Source organism: Bos indicus, chromosome 25 (assembly GCF_029378745.1).
Source record: "Bos indicus isolate NIAB-ARS_2022 breed Sahiwal x Tharparkar chromosome 25, NIAB-ARS_B.indTharparkar_mat_pri_1.0, whole genome shotgun sequence".
In the NCBI taxonomy this organism is placed as follows: domain Eukaryota; kingdom Metazoa; phylum Chordata; class Mammalia; order Artiodactyla; family Bovidae; genus Bos; species Bos indicus.
In genome coordinates, this window is record NC_091784.1 from 42,384,236 (window position 1) to 42,406,720 (window position 22,485).

General features: G+C 57.8%; 1 protein-coding gene across 2 annotated transcripts in view; it reads right to left on the minus strand.

Annotated features, from left to right (window-relative positions):
* ELFN1 (extracellular leucine rich repeat and fibronectin type III domain containing 1) overlaps positions 1–22,485 on the minus strand; it is a 65,885-nt gene that overhangs the window by 27,428 nt on the left and 15,972 nt on the right. The window contains exon 2 of one of the 2 annotated variants that reach the window (XM_070780321.1): positions 20–168. The gene's annotated coding sequence lies outside the window, so the exon portion shown is untranslated. Of the gene's footprint in view, positions 1–19; positions 172–22,485 lie in introns of both variants that reach the window. The other variant, XM_019987297.2, reaches the window with a different exon arrangement.

Consider the following 22,485-nt stretch of genomic DNA (forward strand, 5'->3'; position numbering starts at 1 on the left):
GAGGCGAGGTGGCCCTTACCTTCAGCTCAGGGCCCGCCGGTGAGCTGCACCGTCTGCGGAGCCCAGGTGGGTGGATTCCTCCCCGTGAGGGTCATGGGCATCACCTCCTCATTCCAGGACACACAGACAGATGGGGGTCCAGGCAGGACACAGGGTCTCCGGCAGCTCCTGCTGTGTGGAGACAGAGCGAGCGGAGGTAAGAAGGACGTGGGGACATTTGGGAGACCCTGCCAGCCAGGCACACAAAAGCCTCCGCCCTGGGCATGCCTGCATGTGGATCACGGGAGAGAAAGGCTGGGGCTTCCGGTACTGGAGGAGGGCAGAGGGCAGGGCCGACCCAGAAACAGAGACGACAGAACTCCCGAGTTCAGACTGGCTGGGCCTCTGGTCGCTGCTGGGGCTCCAGCCCGCTCCACCGTGCGGTGGCCCAGACGCGGGGCAGGGGCCCCCAAACAGAAGCCTTAGGCCCATGCCAGGCTCTGGCTGATGCTTAGGAAGTCAGTTTACAGCCTGAGCCCTGCACCTGCCCACCAGCTGTGAGCGGTCATCCACCACCTCCCTGGACGCCCTCCCGGGCCTCGTGAGCCCTCACTCCGCAGTCGCTGGATCCCTCTTTGCAGGCAGGGAAACTGAGGCAAGGGGCACCTTCAGGGAGGGGTCACACAGGGGAGACGCCGTGAGGAGCCGGGCTCCTCGCTCTCAGCCTTTCTGACTGAAGGCCTGCGTGTCCCACCTGGTTGGGGGGCTAAGGGGCTGCCCAGAGGAGGTGCTGTCTTTGGGACAACTCGTTTCTGGGAGTAAGGGGGGCCCCGGGACACCTTTAGCCCCTGGAAGCCTGGCAGTGACCCTCAGGAGGGCCTGGGCAAGAGCCGAGGGGGTCCCCAGGCTGTCAGCCTGAAGCCCCCACCCCCGCTGGAAGCCCCCCAGGCTCCGGGGCTGGGGGGAGGGCGCCTGTCGTGCTAGAGTGTGTGCAAATAGACGAGTGAGTGGCGTGTAATTACCTAAAATTGTTGGTTAGGAGCGGATGTAAATAACCAAAAAATATGTGGGGAAGTGGGGGGAATGCTCATCAATTAGACTTAATTACTCAACAGCTAATTGAAATAATAATGGATGCATTTGAATATGCTAATGAGGCTGAACCTGCCTAGGAAAAGGTAATTGGAATAAAAATAGAATGCGGGGGCTCAGAAGCTCCCAGGAGGCTTCCTGGCCGAGCCGAAGCCTGGGGACCAGGGCGGGGAGGTCAGAGCCGCTCCCACCCACAGCCTCTGCCCACCCCGGGCGGCCTCTGCTCTCCTCTCCCAGGTCCTGGGGACCCTGACCACCCCAGGTCGGCCTTCCAGCTGCCCGGAGCAGGCAGAGGGGCTGCCTCGCCCACCAGGCCCCAGAGAAGCAGGAAGGCACGCGTGCTGAGTGCCTGCTGTATACCCAGTCCTGACTAGACTTGGAAAGCCAGGGACCCCCACCCTGCTAGGGCAGGGCTTCCAGCCGCCCTCAGACGTCCAGCACAGCTGGCCAGGGCGAAGCGGGCCCGGCTCACAGGCGTGTGAGAAGAAACAGGCCGTTCACGATGCCCCACTGGCATCGCCTGCAGACCCACGGGTCACACGGGTGCACGCGCACGCACGCCCTCCCAGGCCCACGTGTGCCCACACACTCACCGCACTCCACTGCAACTCAGCCCCAGCCAGCGTCCCACCACGCGGACCACAGGGGAGCCAGGGGCCCACCCCCACCTGCCTCTGACCACACTAGGGGCCGGCGGGAGGCCTCTCTGGGGCTGTGCCCATTCCAGTTTTAAGATGGTACTTGTGCAGCTACTGGAAATCCACTGGCCTGAACAGCCCAGAGGTGCTGGACTCACGGGAGGAGCTCAGGTGAGGCCAGTGACTGAGGGTGCGGGCTCGGGGGGCACAGCCCGGGCAGGAGACCCAGGGTTGGGTGGGAGGGAGGGAAGTGGGTGTCCAATGGACACACGCTGACCCGGGTGACCTCGACAAGCTTCAGCTCCCCCTCCAAACTACCAGGATGACGGTGACCACCCCTCGCTGGCCACCACCCAGGCTGGTCTGAACCCACAGGCCTCAGGGCCCCCAAAGCCGCAGAGACCCCCTGGGTTGGAGGGGCTGAAGGTGATAGCCCCCCTGCCCCTCCCCGGGCAGGCACACACAGAAGCTGGGGGCTCACCAGGGGCCCCAAAGGCCTCCCGGGACTCTGAGTCTCTGGTTTACCGCAACTGACCTGTGCCGGGCTTCTCAGGTTGGGGAGCGGACCACAAACCTCCCTCAGCTGCCCCAGGGGCCTCGCGGCTGTGGTCCACCCCTCGGACAGGCGACCTGGGGCTGGGGGCCGACCGACAGGCCCCAGGCCACACGGTGGGGGTGCCCGAGGCCTCCCTTCCGAGGAGCGCTGTGCGCACGGTTGGTGGGGGCCGGGCAGCCCACCACGTCCGGATGGCGGCAGAGGTGGATGGTGGGGGGCGGGGTCCCCAACCCTCCCCCGCGATGGAGCCACACAGACGTCAGTCCGGTGCGGGTGGGACAGAGGAAAGGCCCGAACTTGACATCTGCATTTCAAGCACTTATATCAGCAAAACAGACACCAGTAATTATACCATTTGCATATTTTCTGCCCTGATTGTTGGGGAGGGGAGGAGGGGCTCCTGCTGATGCCAGCAGCCCGCCTCCCGCAGCTGCGCCGTCCCCCCCAGGCCCTCCCCCCCAGCCCGCACACCCCACGGGGCAGGGGCGAGGGGACTCCGGGCGGCAGGAAACCCTGTTCCACCTGGTCCTGCCTCTCGGTCCAGAGCCAGACCCCGCCTGTGAAGCGGGGCCCAGGAGGTGCGCCCCCTGACCGCCGAGCTCAGGCTCCGCTCTCACTCAGACGCTGCACGGCCTCTCCTCCGCCTCTGGCGTGCGCTCCCCCTCACAAAGGCCTCCGCCCCGACCTGACCCCACTGCCCCGCATCTGGCAGGCCGGCCAGCCTCTCCGCCTAGCCGGGCCTGGCACGCGGCAGGCTCAGCCGTGGCCCGTGCAGTCTGCACACCTGCTGTGCCAGGGGCTGGGGAAGGGCGCCGTCCTGGTGCCGACCCCACAGAGAGGGCAGGACGGAGGGCAGCGGGGACCCCCGACTCAGAGGGGACTCGAGGGCTGGGGGATGGGGCTGGCGGCGGGTGGGGGAAGGGGGTGAACTGAGCTGCCCAGGCCCCTCCCTGGCAGCTGCTGTGGGCGGTGCCCTCCTGGGGTGTCCAGGGGGCAGGGGTGCCCCACACTGTCTCAGCTCCCTCCTGCCTCTGGGGGGCTCCAGGGAGCGCTCCATTCCTCAGCACCCCACCTCCCTCCACTGCCCGCTGAGCTGGACAGACGGCAGACGCCCCCCGCAAGGCTCCAGATGGGTCCCTGGGCTCATCCCAGGCTGGGGACCCATGAAGGGAGCCAGGTGGCTTCTCCTCGCTCCATTGGGTCCACGGTGCAGCGTGGCTGGTTTCCAATGGAGGGCAAGGCAGGAGGCAGAGGGGCGGGAGGGGGCCCCGCAGGGCGGACAGGGCTGGGGAGGCAGGGGAACCCTGCCGGGCGGCGCTCCCCAAGCCTACTCCCTGGGTCGGGAAGCAGACACGGGGTTCTGCGTGCCGGCCACCCAGCTCAATCTGGGGCGCTGAGGAAGGGGAGGGGGTGTCCCCAGCCCATCAGAGCTGGGGTCCCTGAATAGTGACCACAACAGCTGAGACACGACCCTGCCAGGCGGGCACCTCGATGACCCTTGCCTCCAGAAAGAGAAACCAAGGCTCAGAGGAGTCACTCTACACACAGGAGCCGGGACCTGTGCCCAGCCAGCCTGACTCCCCGTCCCACCCCCCACCCCCCACTTTCTGCAGGACTCGCTCCTGTGACAGCACCCACAGGACAGGGGTCATCAATGCCACCCCTCTGCAGTCGGGGAAACTCATTCCCAGAGACAGACGGGCCTGGGATCACCCAGGACGCTCCTCAGCCGGCCTGACACCTCTTTGCTTCTGACTCAAAGTCGGGCAGTGGCAGCCAGGGACGCGGTAATTACAGCTCCCAGGCTGGCTGCAGACACACCACCTCCCCTCCCCCCTTTAATCTCTTCCCACTCAGCCCTGCCGAAGGGAAGCCGGGGGCCCCAGGCTTGGAAGTGCAAATGAGGCCCCTTCCCCCGTTAACTGCGAGCAGCAATTAACTCCTCACTTCACACCCCACAGCCCCACAAATTCCAGATGGAGTAAACAGTTAAATATGAAATATTACACCATAAAAAAAAACTGGATGAAAACAGAATTCAGTACTTAGCAGTCCTCAGGAGAGAGACAGGCTTTCCAAGCTCTGGAGGGATAGAATAGATTGTACAAGGAGAGAGACAGATCTGACCATATAAATATAAGGTATAAGAACATGAAAAAAAAAGTAAGATGTACGACATACAGGGAAAACCATTCACAGCCAGTGTGACAAATGATAACTTCATTATGTAAAGAATTCAAATTGATTAGGAACCACTAACAAACACACGGCCGAGTTCAACTTCCTGCATAATTAGGGAAATGCAAATTTTTAAAATTACACTGAGACGCCATATAGGCTCATCATATAAACAGTGATCTAAAAACCACCACCAAAAAAAAAGCAACTAAAGAAAAGTTCTGCTAAGGTTATGGTGAAACCAGCACAATTTTTTTGGAAAGTCATTTGGCAACACAGATAAAAAGCTTCCAAAGTGTGCATAGCTGACAGCAGAAGAGAGGCTTAATGACGAAGCTGAAACTTCCCGTCTGAGACCAGGGACAGCACGCGGATGCTGCCACCACCGCTTCTGTTCAAAACTGCACTAGAGGGTTCAGCCATTGCAATAAGGCCAGAAAAAGAAATCAAAGTGATATGACTCAGAAAGGGAGAAACAACTCCAGTCATTCACAGGTGTTACATAAAAAAATCCCAGAGAATGTATAAATGCAGTGATGGATGACAGAACTTAGAGCGCTGACATAAAATCCATATTCAAACGTAAAGTGAATTTCTATACATCTGTAGTAAGCAGAACATGAACGCCTATTAAAATTCAACACTGCAAATTGATCCACAGATTCTATGCAATCACAATCAAAATCCTGGAAATTTTTTTCTTTTTGTGGAACCTGACGAGCTGACTCTGAAATTTACATGGAAGAGCCAAGGGCCTAGAATGGCCCTAAATAAGAACAAGGTGGAGGGGGGGGGGGGGTGGCTGCGAATTACTCATCAGATAGTTTATCACACAACCACAGAAACTCCGTGTGTTCATGGTACGAGATCAGAAAATGAACCCATGGATCAAAACAGGAAGCTCACCCCCTGAACGAGGAGCCAGCCCTTGTTATGACAAAGGAGACCAGCAAATCAAGAAATCAGATATCTGGGAGGAAAATGAAATCAGACCCCTACCTCACACCACATGAAAAATCAATTCCAGGTTGACTACAGACCTCGATGAGAAAAGAAGAACTATATGTCTGAAGAGATAACAGAGAAATGCATGGACAACCTGGAAGCCAGGAAGGCCTCCTCCCCGTGGACACTCAAGAGCACACTGATAAACTTTACTCCACAAAAGTGAAGAGTTCCTGGGGCTTCCCTGGTGGCTCAGCGGTAAAGAATCTACCTGCCGACGCAGGAGATGTGGGTTCGACCCCTGCGTCAGGAAGATCCCCTGGAGGAGGGCACGGCAACCCACTGCAGTATTCTTGCCCGCGCAATCCCACGGACAGAGGAGCCTGGCGGGCTGCAGTCCCTGGGGTCGCAGAGAATCAGACGCGACTTAGCGACTGAACAACAACAATCTACTCTGAGGAAAGGCCACTTTATCCTGAATCTATGGGCAACTCCTACAAATTCAAGAGGAAAATACAGGCAGCTCAGTAATTTACAAAATGGAGAGAGGTCTTGAAAAGGCATTTCCCAAATGAGGACATCCAAATGGCTCCAAAAACATCAAACCATAAATGATGCTCAACTTCATTATTTATGGAGACAGAAAAGCTTCAGAAGTCTCAGGAGTGTTGTGTTGGGGACACGGTGAAACAGGAAGACATCCTCTGCTCTGGGGACTGTTTCACCGTCACACCGAGGAGAAGACTGATGCACGCCTGAACATTCCGAGAGCAGAGACCCCACCCCAGGTGGAAAGCTCAGACTATGGCACTCACAGCCAAAGACACGCACAGAGGTTCACCACAGCCCAAAGCAGGGACCAGCCGGATCCAGGTCTTGAAAGGGACTGCTCTGCAGCAATGAAAATCCACCCGTGATGAGCGCATAAATCGACCCCCAAGTACTGCTGACCAAAGAATGCAGTCCAAAGGCTATGGATGCTGCTGCTGCTGCTGAGTCGCTTCAGTCGTGTCCGACTCTGTGTGACCCCATAGACGGCGGCCCACCAGGCTCCCCGTCCCTGGGATTCTCCAGGCAAAAACACTGGAGTGGGTTGCCATTTCCTCCTCCAATGAAAGTGAAAAGGGAAAGTGAAGTTGCTCAGTCGTGTACGACTCTTAGTGACCCCATGGACTGCAGCCCACCAGGCTCCTCAGTCCATGGGATTTTCCAGGCAAAAGTACTGGAGTGGGGTGCCATTGCCTTCTCCGATGGACGCGTGGGTCACATTTATGTAAAGTACAGAAACACAGGCCATCCCAGAATGTACCGTCTGTGTGTGGGAACGGAAGAGGACTGCATCACAGAAAAGCTCTTGGAAGGGCTCCCGGGGGCTGGCGAAGTTCCATCGCAGTCTCTCAGCCTTGACTGCGGCCGGACAGCGTCCACACAGTGGTCATCCTTTCCGTGTTCCTACGTGATTTCGGTGCTCTTCTGTACACGCTACCCACTGCGAGCACGTGTGCATGCTCACTCAGTCCTGTCCGACTCTGCACCCCATGCACGGCAGCCCGCCAGGCTACTCTGTCCACGGGATTCTCCACGCAAGAACACCGGAGTGGGTTGCCATGACCTCGTCAAGGGGATCTTCTCAACCCAGGGATCGAACCACCGTCTCCTGCACTGGCAGGCGGACTCTTTCATCAAGACAGTGAGAGTCGCTCAGTCGTATCCAACTCTGTGACCCCGTGGACTGTAGCCCACTGGGCTCCTCCGTCCATGGGATTCTCCAGGCAAGAACACTGGAGTGGGTTTCCATTCCCTTCTCCAGGGGATCTTCCCGACTCAGGGATGGAACCTGGGTCTCCCACATCGCAGGCAGATTCTTTACCATCTGAGCTCCAGGGAAGCCCTTTACCAATGAGCCACCTGGAAAGCCCATCTGACAATCTGAAAAAGTCCCAGGAGCGGGGGAGGAAAGTCCAGCCTTTGGGCCAACTGTCTTCCTCCCAAGAACCTATCATAAAGAAATAATCCCAAAGAGGAACTGAGCCAAAGATCTCCACTGCCTCTTAATATAGAAGAGAAAAAACTGGAGACCACGTAAGTGTTCGATCTGAGGAGGACTGTGAATCAGTTACAGGGCACCCTCTCCAAACACTGCACCATCATTTTAATAATGCTGATGAGAAGTTTGCAGCTTGGAAACCGCTCAAGATCTGTGACTGACCAGAGCCAGCACGTCCACTCCCAGACGGACAGAACATGAACGCACTCCTGCAAAACTCACGTGCAAGGGTGTCCTTGGCAACACGGCTCAGAGCAGCCACGCTGGAAACCACGCTGGTCGGTGCCAGAGGGACTCACAGACCGGGGCGTCTGCACACCCGGGCGTGCCACTCGGCAACGAGGACGGACGGACCATCACGGCCAGAGGAACGCGATTCTCACGAGTGAGGCGTGTGACAAAAGAAGCCAGACGTGAGGAGCGTGTTCCCTGTGACTCCATTCACACACCAGACGTGAGGAGCGTGTTCCCTGTGACTCCATTCACACACCAGACGTGAGGAGTGAGTTACCTGTGACTCCATTCACACACCAGACGTGAGGAGTGTGTTACCTGTGACTCCATTCACACACCAGACGTGAGGAGTGAGTTACCTGTGACTCCATTCACACACCAGACGTGAGGAGCGTGTTCCCTGTGACTCCATTCACACACCAGACGTGAGGAGTGAGTTACCTGTGACTCCATTCACACAACGTGTGAAAACAAGACAGAACTACGCTTGTTGTTTAGTCACCAAGTCGTGTCCGGCTCTGCGACCCCACGGACTGCAGCCCGCCTGCCCTTCTGTCCACGGACTGCAGCCCGCCGGGCCCCTCTGTCCACGGACTTCCCGGGCAAGAATACTGGAGTGTGTTGCCACTTCCTACTCCGGGGGATCCTTCCAACCCAGGGGTCAAATCCACCTCTCCTGCATTGGCAGGCGGGTTCTTTACCACTGAGTCACCAGGAAACTCCGTCAAAACGATGCCGCTGGAAGCCAAAACTGTGGTCACCCTTGGGCAGGGCATGACCCCTGAAAGGCCAAGAGGTGATGTCCAGGAGCTGGTGGGTTCTGCCTCTTGACGGAGGCACTGGTTACACTTTATGAAAAATTCAGTAAACAGTACCCTGGGGTCTGCGCGCGCGTCTCTGCAGGTGAGTTACACTTCAGTTTGTTGCGCTTTTTTTAAGGGTGATTGATACCAACACTCTAACAAACCCTCACCCTCACGTGAAGGAAAGCCCAGAGGGCCATTCTCCAGGTGGAATCACAGTCCTTTTCTCCTTCGAGCATTCTCCTCATTTGCTTTAGAGAAGAAATAGTTATCTTCAGACCAAAAAAAATACCTGGGAAATAATACACTATTACGTTTATTAAAATGCCAGCAAGAAAAGCAAAGTGCTGGTGCTGATTAACGTTTTGCGATCCAGGAGGGCCTGGTGCTTCGATGCTGGGAGAACGCAGGGCTGACGCCAACGTGCCCGGGACCCCCAGCCCACAGCTGCAGCTGCAGCCCCGTCACCCCTCGGCCGACAGGAGCCGACGCACTCATCTGCTGAGCAAAGGCAGGGCCAGCTCGGAGGGTGCAAAGCAGGAAAGAAAAACGCAGCGAAGGGGAGGCAGGAGCCTGATGAGTCGTCTGCAAGAGCTGTAAATTTGATAAGTGCTTATTAGAAATATGAGAATGAGGCTTAAAACGTGCTTGTCTGCCTGAAATGATGGCTGAGGTGCCCTCAGACTCACTGGCTAAACGTGGTAAGCTGTTCCACCGTAGCTGCAAGGTTAAAAAAAGTACATCGAGACAGAAGTGAGATCCCCAGAAGAGCCTGTCACTGTCCCGGGGGCTCCAGAAAACCCTCCTTAGAAACGGGCCAGAAAAGCGGCCGGATCCCACACCCTCCGCCTCTGGCTCCTCCCTCCAGGTGGTCCAGGACCCCAGCCCCCAGCCACCCGACCAGCTGAGCTGAGCGGGCGCAGCGAGCCCCACGGGCGCTGGGTTCCAGGACCCCAGCCCCCAGCCACCCGACCAGCTGAGCTGAGCGGGCGCAGCGAGCCCCACGGGCACTGGGTTCCAGGACCCCAGCCCCCAGCCACCCGACCAGCTGAGCTCTGAGAAGGCACAGCGAGCCCCACGGGCACTGGGTTCCAGGACCCCAGCCCCCAGCCACCCGACCAGCTGAGCTGAGCGGGCGCAGCGAGCCCCACGGGCACTGGGTTCCAGGACCCCAGCCCCCAGCCCCCCGACCAGCTGAGCTCTGAGCGGGCGCAGCGAGCCCCACGGGCACTGGGTTCCAGGACCCCAGCCCCCAGCCCCCCGACCAGCTGAGCTCTGAGCGGGCGCAGCGAGCCCCACGGGCACTGGGTTCCAGGACCCCAGCCCCCAGCCACCCGACCAGCTGAGCTCTGAGCGGGCGCAGCGAGCAACCATGGGCGCTGGGTTCCAGGACCCCAGCCCCCAGCCACCCGACCAGCTGAGCTCTGAGCGGGCACAGCGAGCCCCACGGGCACTGGGTTCCAGGACCCCAGCCCCCAGCCACCCGACCAGCTGAGCTGAGCGGGCGCAGCGAGCCCCACGGGCGCTGGGTTCCAGGACCCCAGCCCCCAGCCACCCGACCAGCTGAGCTCTGAGCGGGCGCAGCGAGCCCCACGGGCACTGGGTTCCAGGACCCCAGCCCCCAGCCCCCCGACCAGCTGAGCTCTGAGCGGGCGCAGCGAGCCCCACGGGCACTGGGTTCCAGGACCCCAGCCCCCAGCCACCCGACCAGCTGAGCTCTGAGCGGGCGCAGCGAGCAACCATGGGCGCTGGGTTCCAGGACCCCAGCCCCCAGCCACCCGACCAGCTGAGCTCTGAGCGGGCACAGCGAGCCCCACGGGCACTGGGTTCCAGGACCCCAGCCCCCAGCCACCCGACCAGCTGAGCTGAGCAGGCGCAGCGAGCCCCACGGGCGCTGGGTTCCAGGACCCCAGCCCCCAGCCACCCGACCAGCTGAGCTCTGAGCGGGCGCAGCGAGCCCCACGGGCACTGGGTTCCAGGACCCCAGCCCCCAGCCACCCGACCAGCTGAGCTCTGAGCGGGCGCAGCGAGCAACCATGGGCGCTGGGTTCCAGGACCCCAGCCCCCAGCCACCCGACCAGCTGAGCTCTGAGCGGGCGCAGCGAGCCCCACGGGCGCTGGGTTCCAGGACCCCAGCCCCCAGCCACCCGACCAGCTGAGCTCTGAGCGGGCGCAGCGAGCCCCACGGGCGCTGGGTTCCAGGACCCCAGCCCCCAGCCACCCGACCAGCTGAGCTGAGCGGGCGCAGCGAGCCCCACGGGCGCTGGGTTCCAGGACCCCAGCCCCCAGCCACCCGACCAGCTGAGCTGAGCGGGCGCAGCGAGCCCCACGGGCGCTGGGTTCCAGGACCCCAGCCCCCAGCCACCCGACCAGCTGAGCTCTGAGCGGGCGCAGCGAGCAACCATGGGCGCTGGGTTCCAGGCCTCATTCTCTCTTCACTCAACCCAGGCAGCTGGCCCCGGTTCGGGACCCAGGTGGCAGGTGAGCCCCGAGGCTGAGCGCAGCCTGCCAGGAGGCCCCTTCACCCCCGCTGCCGGGCAGTCTGGGACAGGCACCTCCCTCCCCCGAGGGCCCCAGCAGGGAGGCCCGCACGCTCCCGCCCAGCCAACACTTGCTCGGGCCCATCTGCCGACAATGACACACACCTTCCCCGTTCACAACGGCGACGCTGATAAAAGGAGAAAAAAGACACGTTCCCAGAAGAATATGGGGGAGTGGGGCGGGGGGTAGGCAGATTCTTGAAAGGGCTGGAAATCAAAGGGGAAATAAGTGCGCCCGCGGTGAGCTGTCCTCCTCCTGCCAAGAGCCCTTCTGACAGGTGAGAACGTAGTCTCGGGGCCCCACGGCCAGTGGGCAGGAGTTGGGCAGGAACCCGACCCCAAACACTCCCGCCAGAGCCCCGCCTCCGCGTGCCCGTGGACAGGACAGTCAGCCCTGCAGACAGGCAGGTGGGGCTGGGCGAGGCCACAACGGCCTCCTAGTCTGTGCACCCCCTCCACTGCCCAGACACCCCCAGCGGGGCAGATGGGCAGAAGGGGCTGCTGTCCTCGCCAGGCCGAGGCCCCAGGCTCGTCTGCGCCTCTATGAGTGGACACGGGCAGGAGACCCTTCCAGCCGCCCCCTACGGAGCCTGAGCGGCATCTGTCCTGCCAGAGGGCGGGGCTCCCCCTCCCCAGGACCACCGGTACCCCATCCTCTCACCCCACCCCCGCTCACAGCAAACTCTCTGATACCCCATCTCCCTGGACGTCCACACGCCTGCCGGGAAGCCCGGACCAGAGAGGGAAGGGGCTTCTCCCAGATCTCAAGGCAGATGGGGGCGGGGGGGCGGGGCTCGGACCCTGGCCTGGACCAGCGCTCAACGCCGCCTCCTCCAGAAAGCCTCCCCAGCCTGCTCACGCAGAGGGAGCCACGGACCGCCCCAGGCCACATCCACAGGGCCCTTCCTCCAGCCTTTTCCTCACTTCCCTGTGTCTGCATGCCACCCGCACTGACGTCAGCCCCACGTGGGCAGGGGCTGTGTGTGCCTCCTGTGCCCTGGCGCTACACCAGGACAGGCCAAGCACACGGCACGCGCTGCACACGGGCACGTCTGAAAGGGCAAGGACTGGTCTCCCCAGGCCCGGCACGGGGCGGGGGGCCCACGAGACCCGCCGCGTGAGCCTGTGAACCAGGGAACAGGGATCAGGGACGCCTACGCCCAGCCAGGTTTTCAGAGTGGGGGCTGTGCCTGCTCCTCTGCCTCCGGCCTCCCCCTGCCAGGCCCCAGGGTTGGCACAAGGGGGAGGGCGCAGGCTGGCAAGGGAGCAGGTGGAGTGGAGTCGGGGAGGTGGGTCCCCATCGCTCTGGACTAAGGCTGGTTCTCAGGCATCGAGGGGATGAAGGTGTCCAGCAACCAGGCCAGCAGGAGCATCAGGTGGACATCACGAGGGGAGGCAGAGTCGTCACAGTCCTGGCCGGGCTGTGGAGCAGGTTCCAGGTCGGGCGGCCGACTCCTCCCCCAACACCGAGTGCTCGCAGGACTGCACGGCCGAGCAGCAGCGTGCCCTGCATCGTTTATGATGCCACGTGAGCAGTGACGGGCACAGAGGCAGAAAGTCGGGCGAGGGGTCCCCAACAGCCCCAGGTGGAACAGGAGGCTGCGTGTGGCCCCAACAGGCAGGAGGCCCCCACACCTGCGGCCAGGCAGCGGGCAGCAGCCTTGCCCCGCATTGACAGGCAGCCAGGGGGTCAGGACACAGGGCCTCTCAGGGCGCCCACCACCCGTTAACAGAAAGCGTTTGTTTCCTTCTGCAGAGCATCTCAGGCTAGTTCCTATGAGACCCAGAAACTCAAGTCTGGTTCCCACCCCCACCAGGCAGGGGCACCTGCCCGTGGTCTCACGGGACCAGACAGGCCCCAGGTGAGGTGTGTGGCTGGAGGACCTCAGGGCCAGTCTGGCAGAGCACGGCTGCCGAGGCACAGGGGCCGAGATGCCTTCTGAGCCTGGGTCTTTGCCCTCACGGCTGCTAGAATCCCCACACCTGGGCAGCGGGTGTGGGGCACCCCCCTAAGGGAGGGGCTTTCCTTTCTCCAAGCGGTGGGGGGCACTCTGGCCCCCTTTCATCCCCGCAGCAGTGCCTGGGGGTGACTGAGAAGCCAGAAATCCCCTCCTCTGTCCTCACCCACCCCCTCCATCCTCCCAGGCCCTTGTGACGTCACTGCTGTTGCCATGGGAACCCTGCCAGCTGAGCCGATGACTTCACGGGCGGGCAGACGGGAGGAGCGGGGCTGGGCCTGCCTGGTCTTGCAGCAAAGGCCGCGCTCGGGTGCCCAGTCACACAGCACAGGACGCGGGGAGCGCGCTCAGATGCCCGGCCACACGGCACAAGACGCGGGGAGCCACCTGGCCGACAGGCCGAGCGTGGCACAGGGCGAGGGCGCTCCAAGTCCCACTCCTTCCAGACAGAGGGCGGCGGGGCCACGTCTGCCCAGGGGCGGCGGGGGGGGCCCCGGCCAAGGCTGTCCTCAGCCTGGTTCCCCTCTCAGAAGGCAGGAGCAGTCCAGGAGCCCAGGAGGGCCTGGACTCCAGAGGCCTCCCCGCTGCGTCTGGCACCCCTGGGGGCGGGGCACTGTTCAGCTGTGAAGGCCCCAGCACATCCTGCATGAATCACAGCCAGATGGGGGCTTCCGGAAGCTTCCCACCTACTCCTGCTCTGGGGGGGTGGCGTTTCCTGGGAAGAGGGAAGCACTTCCCCATCTTCCGGGAGCCCCCACCCCGGGGCTCTGATGGGGCCAGCGCCCCTGGGGACCCCACCATATGCACCCACCTGTTGGCACCAATCCAGGTCTCCCAGACACCGCTCCAGGCCTGGGGGCGCCACGGGGACGAGCCGGTGGGGGGAGCGTGCTCAGGTGGGGCCGTGAGCACCCCCGAGGTATCCACAGGAGCCGGCACACAGACAGGTCTGCAGGTGTGCACACGCCATCCACACGTGTAAGCACGCTTGCACGCACACACACCGTGTTCTAACCTAGAGGTCGGCCCACATTCGGGGTAGACACAGGCTGTGCATGGCATGTGCCTATCCAGGGGCGCAGGCGGCCCACCTGGGCCTCCCCTGGACCTTGACCCCTGACCCCCACGGCCCAGCACGTGGTCAGGCGGGAAGCAGGCACTTTCTTTTACTGCCTCCTTTCATTCAGCTCTCGAGGTGGGGATTCGGGACGCTTCCCTCAGCTTCCGACTAGAAATGAGGCCCAGAGACAGGGGGAGCTCGCCCAAGGCCACAGAGCCCTCGGATAGTCCGGCAGGTTGTGGGGGGATGTCCTGGCCCTGCCTCTCCCCCACCACCCCCAGCTGCAGTCCAGCCCAGTGCCTCCCGTCTATGACCCCGCATCTCCCGCAGACAGCAGGGTGCAGGAGAGCAGGTCTCCACACTGAGAGCATCGCGTGGCAGCCCAGCCTCTGCCGATGTCACGGGCCCCTCCTGGCCACCCTGCCCGGCTCCCTGTCCGCCCCCATGGGCATCAAGGCCCTCCTAGCCAGGCCAAGGAGAAACAAGCCCCTCCACCAGGCAGGATGGCCAGCAGGTGTGAGGCCAGAGAGGGGGCCTCTGCCCGGATAAAGCGAGCAGCCCGGCCTGGCCCTGCAGCCTCTGACGGGTCCACAAGGGTCCTCTGCCGGCCCAGCCGCAGGCCGGCAGGCTGGATGGAGCTGTCCAGGCCCCAGTGAGCAGCCCTGGGGGGCGGGGTTTGGCTGCAGGACCCGGGTGGGGGTTGGGGGACATGGTGCCGCAGCCCCTCCCCCAGGCCTCACGACGGCTCCTAACCATCCTCCCAGTCACCCCGGCTTCCGCTCAGCCCACTGGTCATGGGGCGGGTGGAGAAACAGGCCCCGGGTCAGAAGTGGCTGCCAGGAGACAGAAGCCACCAGGAGGGTCTGGCCGGGATGACGTTGCTGCACACAGCCTGGGCGCCACCCCGCCAGCCACACGGTTGACCTGAACGCCTGGCTGGCCAGGCACTGCTGCGCTGGGCAGCTGGAGGCACTGGTCAGGCATGCAGAGCGGCCTTTAAATACCCCGGTGATTTCACGCCACGGCGTCCTCCTCCTCCCCAGCCGCCCGAGGCACCCGGCCACGCGACGGACGCCTAATGAGCTGTGAAGGTCCATTTTTCAAAGTTGAACATTTCCCGGGCTCCCTGGCCCAGCCTCCAGACGTAGCCGAGTAACATCCTGGGTGCGGGGCAAGACAACTGCTCAGGGAGGCTGGCACCCACACGGACTCTACAACACCCCAGCTCTTGCTGCCCACGTTGGGTCCACGGAAAACAACTCCAGCGGCCAGCCCCAGGGGCACTGAGGCAGCACGGACAAGGCTGGGCAGCGGGGCCTCAGCCCAGCGCAGCCTTCACGCGGGGCACCCTGACCCTGCCCCACCTCACAAAGGGGAGACTGGCGGAGGGGCCACAAGTCCCTGAACAGCGACCTCGAGGTCTCACCCACCTCGGGTTAAGGGCTGAGGACCTGCAGGGCCATTCAAGGGGCAGCCGTGGGTGGAGACCGCAGACCCCTGGGCCCACTGCATACGCCAGGAGGGCGCCAGCTGACCCCTGTCTGCCAGAACCACTGCGTCTGTGTGAGGTGGCCGGACCCCTCGGTCATCCCTGCCTCTCCAGGGGGAAAGTGCTGGCAGGAGGCCTGAAAGTGGACTCAGGCAGATTGGGGTTCAAGCCTCAGCTCCGCAACTACCCACCTCTGTGAGCTCGCCCCAGCCACTTCCCTGGCCCTCGGGATCCCCACCTGCAGTCGGGTGCAATTTGTCTCTGAGCCAGGGGCCGTCTACACTCCCATTTATTCCAAACTCTGTCCATACTGACACTGTCTCTCTTCAGTCCCTGTAGCTGTATCTACCCATCGTCCATTCACCAACCATCAGCAATTCATCCATCCTCCACTCCTCTTTCAGCCATCCATTCACCTGTTCATCATCCACCCTTCCTTCTGTCATTCCTCACACATCCGTCCACTCATCCATCCGTCCATCCCATCATCCATCCAGTTTCTTTATCCGTCATCCATCCATTCACCCTTCCAATTATCCTCCATCCATTTTATTCATCATCTGATCGCATCCATCTACAGACCCACCACCTCAGCCATCTACGCATCCATTTATGAAGAGTAAGTCAGACAGTCCTGGGCCAGGGCTAGAGCCCCGGTCCCCGAATCCCGACCCGTGTCCTCTCCAGGATGCGAGCTACTCAAACAGCTCCACGAGTCCCCATCCTGTCACCGGCATCGGCTCTGATCCCTGTCAGCTTGAGGAAGGGCTCCTGTCTCCACACGAGGGTTCCTGGAGACAACCAAAAGCTTAAGGGACCAGAGAGGCCCTCACCACTGGCCCTGCTTCAGGGACCACGTGAACCTGGTCAAGAACCTCAGACCCCCCCATTTGCGACAGACAGACGACTGCGGAGGCTTCACACCCGGCCGTGCTGAGAGGACCGGCTATCAACGGACAACGTGGTTGGAGGATGTGCCAAAAGGAGGAAAAATAAAGGGACAAGACACGTTCTGCCCTCGCCACCGGTTCCACAGCTTCCCAAGGTTCCAGCCGAGGTGGACTAAACCTACCCAGAGGAGCCCTCTGCAGACCCCAGGCAACAGGACAATCTGAAACCCCCAAATTATACCAAACACCCAGAAACATGCGCATGATCCCTCAGCAGCCCACACCTGTGGGGTCCACGCTGGGAAGTGGTCTTCTTCCCCAAGTGTCCCTTGACCCTTGGGTTCCCTTGTCCGTTTGTATCATCAGACCCCGGATGTATCATGTGAACGGAACAAGAACAAGACCCTGCCCAGCCTCGGGACTGTGCTCACACACTGGCCAGCACGCTCACAGGCTAATTAACACACACAGGGCGCCTGTGGAGGGAGCGGTTAACACACAATGCCATCACTCAGCTACAAAAACAACGGGCTTTCGTCAAATACAACTCGGAAGAACCTCCAGGAAATTTTGCTAAGTGAAAACAAAGCCAGTCCCCAAAAGTTACAAACCGTATGATTCCACTTATACAGTCTACTTGAGAAGACAAAATCATACAAATGGAGGACAGATTAGTGTGTGCCCCGGGTTAGAGATGAGGTCTGGGCGAGGGAGCTGAGTGTGGCTATGTGGCTATAAAAAGCGGTAAGGATTTCTGTGTCGATGCGAATGTGCTGCGTCTGGACTGTATCACTGTCGATATCCCAGCTGTCATATAGTTTTGCAAGATGTTACTCCTGAGGAGAAATGGATAAAAGGTACCCAGATATCTCTGAATTATTTATCATGATTGCATGGGATCTACAATGGATCTCAAAATAAAAAAGCCACTAAAATGGATGAAATAATGCATTGAAAAGGGGTGTTTTTAATAAAAGGTGTAAGATCAACTGGATTAATATATATGAAAAGAAATGAAACTGAATCCCTACCTCACACCATAGAATAAAAAATTAATTCCAGATGGACTGGAAGTCTCAATTCAAATGTAAAACAATAAAGCATCTAGAGGAGCCTCTTCAGAAACCTGAAGTAAGAAAAGATTTTGCTTCAAGCTAACAAAAAGCACTAACTCTGAAGGAAAATGTTGACTACTACATCAAAATGAAGAACTTCTCATTAAAAGACACGAACGGAAGAGGGAAACGTCAAGACACAGGGCGGGGAGATGCTTAGAACCTATATACTCAGGATGGGGAAAGAATATAAAGAATTCTTACAGGTGTATAAGGTGAAGGCAGGAATCTCAACAGAAATGGGTAACAGTTTTGAACGATATTTGGTCAATAAACAGGAAAAGGTGCTCACCTTTTGGCAGGCGTAAAATGGAAAGGGCGTATCGAGTGCTGACAAGGTGCGGAACCGCCAGCACTGAGCTGGTACTGACGGGCGGGCGGCCTCGGGAGGGTGCAAGCGCCCGAAGCACTTCCGAAAACGCAGTATCTACTCACACTGAGCACGCACCACGCACAACCCCACTCACTGCTAAGTGTCTGTCCAACAGAAATGGTGCACGTGCCCAAGAGTGCAAGGACGTCCCTGACGGCACTGGCCACAGTCGCTGGAGACTGGAAAAGCCCAATGTCCATCAACAGCGGGAAAGGGCAAACGAGAAGGCGTGCTAGTGACCACAAGCGGCGTGTGCAGCACGGCCACGCGGAGCTCACAGGAACGTGCGGAGCGAAAGAAGCTGGGCTCAGAACGCGCATCGTGAGTTCACGGCTCAGACGGTGAGGAACCCGCCTGCACTGCAGGAGACCCGAGTTCAGTCCCCGGGTCGGGAAGATCCCCCGGAGGAGCGCGTGGCCACCCACTCCGGTATTCTTGCCTGGAGAACCCCATGGACAGAGGAGCCGGGCGAGATACGGTCCACGGGGTCACAAAGAGTCAGGCACGACTGAGTGACACGCACAGACACACATTCACATGAAGCATAAAAACAGGAAAAACTATAGGATTAAAACCAGAAACGCGTTTCCCTTTAAGGAGAAAAGAGAGGGGAACAATCAGGTGAGAACATGAGGACATCCCGGGATGCACGTCACGCTTTATTTTCTGAACTAGCTGGTTCTGAAACGGATTACACTTTGTGATAATTCATGGAGCTGCCTGTTTTTTAAAGTTGTGTTTTTAGAAGGTGGCACCACGAGATGGGTCTTCCAGCACGCTGGCGGAAGACGGCTGCCAAATCCTTTCCCCAAAACTATAAAAATAGTAAAAAAAAAAAATCAGAAATAACCATTTCAGGATCCTCGAAACTGACCAAAAGGCATTTATCCAGGAAAAACGATTAAACGCTCAATAAGTCAGGGGAAATCTGTGATATTCTTACCTGGAGCTGCTCCCATCTCCCCACTCCCAGCTCGGCTGGAACATCACCCTGACAGGACAGCACAGCACAGGCCACGGAAACCAGAAGCTTCACCGCCAGAGGCTGATTTGATTTAGAGCAGAAGGCACAAAACTCACGCTCAGCAGCAGTGATGTCGACAGTAAGCAGCAACCTCAGCGGCGAGTGAAAGAGGAAAGCCAGCTGTGCCACCGGGCTGAGGCTGTGATCCTGGCTGGGGCAGCCACAGACCAGGGGACTAGCTGGAAACCTGGCCGAGAAAGACACGAAATGTGACCGCTGTAGACCTGCTCGATAAACTCCCCACACAAGCCCGATTGATGGGTGGCACGCCGAGGGGAGAGCAGACCAAGCCCGAGAAATCCACACGTCCCCGGGCTCCTGAGAGCCTGTGGACACACGCAGGAGACGCAAGAGTCTGGCAGAGAGTAAAAGGCAGAACTGACTCGAAACTGCCTGGTCCGTGAAGGTGCCCCCAAACCCACATGCAGATCCATCAGCAGACAGCAAAAGCCTGACACGACCTCTGACCAATCACGGGCTGACCACTAAGCTAAGCAGACACCGAGGTGATCCCTAGGAAGCCAAAATTTAAAAGGAAACCAGGAGTTCATTTTTTTAAAAAAGGCAGACTAAGCAGAGATATCAATCATCACACATCGGGGGACATGGATTTCAAAGTTTTAGTCCAGGCAAGTTACCCAATAAACAAACAAAAAACCTAGCAAACGGGGGTGGGGGTGGGAATCAGAATCCAGAGGCGCTACACTATGTTCTCCAAAATGCCCGTTTCCAACACAAAATTACAAGATACAGAAAGGAGCAGGAAAAGGTAGTTCAGTTCAGTTCAGTCACTCAGTTGTGTCCGACTCTTCGCGACCCCATGAATGGCAGCACGCCAGGCCTCCCTGTCCATCACCAACACCCGGAGTTCACTCAGACTCACGTCCATCGAGTCAGTGATGCCATCCAGCCATCTCATCCTCTGTCGTCCCCTTCTCCTCCTGCCCCCAATCCCTCCCAGCAGCAGAGTCTTTTCCAATGAGTCAACTCTTCGCATGAGGTGGCCAAAGTACTGGAGTTTCAGCTTTAGCATCATTCCTTCCAAAGAAATCCCAGGGCTGATCTCCTTCAGTATGAACTGATTGGATTTCCTTGCAGTCCAAGGGACTCTCAAGAGTCTTCTCCAACACCACAGTTCAAAAGCATCAATTCTTTGGCGCTCAGCTTTCTTCACAGTCCAACTCTCACATCCATACATGACCACAGGAAAAACCATAGCCTTGACTAGACGGACCTTTGTTGGCAAAGTAATGTCTCTGTTTTTGAATATGCTATCTAGGTTGACCATAACTTTCCTTCCAAGAAGTAAGCGTCTCTTAATTTCATGGCTTCAGTCACCATCTGCAGTGATTTTGGAGCCAAAAAAAATAAAGTCTGACAAAAAGGTAACTCATATTCAAATAAAAAGCAGTCAATAAAAACTGTCATGAATGTCACAAAATGTTGCGGTAAATAGCAAAGACTTCAAAGCAGCAATCAAAAGTCTGTTTAAAAAGGGCAAAAGACAATCATGTTTAAAGATGAAAGGAAAATATTATGACATGGACTCAGAAAACAGAGAACCTAAATGAAGAGAGAGGAATTATTCAGCAGAATTTTGGAATTCAAAAGTGTAATAACTGAAGTGAAAAACTCATGAAGGGCTCAACAGTCAATCTGAGGTGGCAGAAGAAAGAATCAGTGAACCTGAAGATAGATCAAAATAAAGTATCCAATCTACAGAACAGAGAGAAAAAGAAGGAGGAGGAGGACTTCCCTGGTGGCCCAGGCGCTGAGGCTCTGCACTCTCAAGGCAGGGGACCCAGGTTCGATCCTCAGTCAGGGAACAAGATCCCAGATGCTGCAATAAAGATCTCACATGTTGCAACCAAGAAAGATCTAATATTTAAATAAATATTTATTGGTGCATCCAAATAAATAAATCCTTTTTTAGGAAATAGATAAGGAAAATAGATAAGTGAGCCTCAGACATCTGTGGGCGACAACATCAAGGGGTTGGTACCAACATATATGTGATAGAAATCCTAGGGGAAGAGAAGAGAAAGAGGTAAATTTCAAGAAATAACAGCTAAAAATGCCCCAAATTTGATGAAAAACATTAATCTAAAAGAGGCAAGATCAACAAACCCCAAGAAGGATGAGAACAAAACATCTACACCTGGACACATCACAATCGAACTGCTGAGAGACAGAGACGACAGAAAGAGAAGACGATGCGTCACACGCAAGGTACAGACGGCACGTCCAGCGGCGGGCGGCCCGGCCAAGACTACGGAGGCGAGAGGCGGCGGAGCGGCAAACTCAGATCGCTGGACGAGGAGATGTCGACGGAGAAGTCCACATCCCATGAAACCAGCCTTCAGAAATGAAGGCAAACCAAAGACACGCACAGACACAGGCTGAGAGAATTCAGTGCCAGCAGCCCCGACTCAGAAGAAACTTACTAAAGGAAGAACTTCAGGCGGAAAGGCAGTCACGTCCAGGGTAAGTCAAATCCACAGAAAGAGGTAAGGAGTGCCAGACGCGATAAATGCGTGGATGAACATGAAGACTCTGTAAGCGCATTATTTTTCTTCCATTCCCTTAACTTCTTTTAATAATATAAGAGTGTATAAAGCGATAATTATAACACTACATTGCTGTTATAACTAGCATATACTAATGTACTTTATAGGACAACCTTAGCACACAAGGAGGGAAAATGGAGCTATACTGGAGTAAAGCTTCCGTGTTTTACCATAGTTAAGTCTGTATTAAAAGCTATAACAAATCTAGACAGCGTATTAAAAAGCAGAGGCATCACTTTGCCAACAAAGGTCTGTCTAGTCAAAGCTATGGTTTTTTCCAGTAGTCATGTATGGATGTGAGAGTTGGACTACAAAGAAAGCTGAGCACAGAAGAATTGATGCTTTTGAACTGTGGTGTTGGAGAAGACTCTTGAGAGTCCCTTGGACTGCAAGGAGATCCAACCAGTCCATCCTAAAGGAGATCAGTCCTGAATATCCATTGGAAGGACCGATGCTGAAGCTGAAACTCCAATACTTCGGCCACTTGATGCAAAGAACTAACTCATTGGAAAAGACCCTGATGCTGGGAAAGATTGAAGGCAGGAGGAGATGGAGATGACAGAGGATGAGATGGTTGGATGGCATCACTGACTCAATAGACCTGGATTTGAGCAAGCTCTGGGAGATGGGAGATGGAAGGACACGGAAGCCTGGCGTGCTGCAGTTCATGTGGTCGCAGAGTCAAACACAACTTAATGACTGAACAACCACAACAAAGTCAGTGTTAATCTGAAACCATTCGTATTAAGATGCATACTGCAACCCCCAGAGCAACTACTCAGAAAACAATCAAAGAAATAAAGTTTAAAAAGTTAACAAAGGAACTAAAGTAGTGCACTGAAAGTGTTTCCCTGACATCGAGAGAGACGGGGAGGAAGAAGAGGAAACGCGCAGAAAACAATTCGGAAAGTGGCAACCACGTCAAACCAAAACCTGCTTTCCATGTGAGCAGACTAAATGGCGCAATCAAAAGGCAGAACTGTCAGACTGGATTACA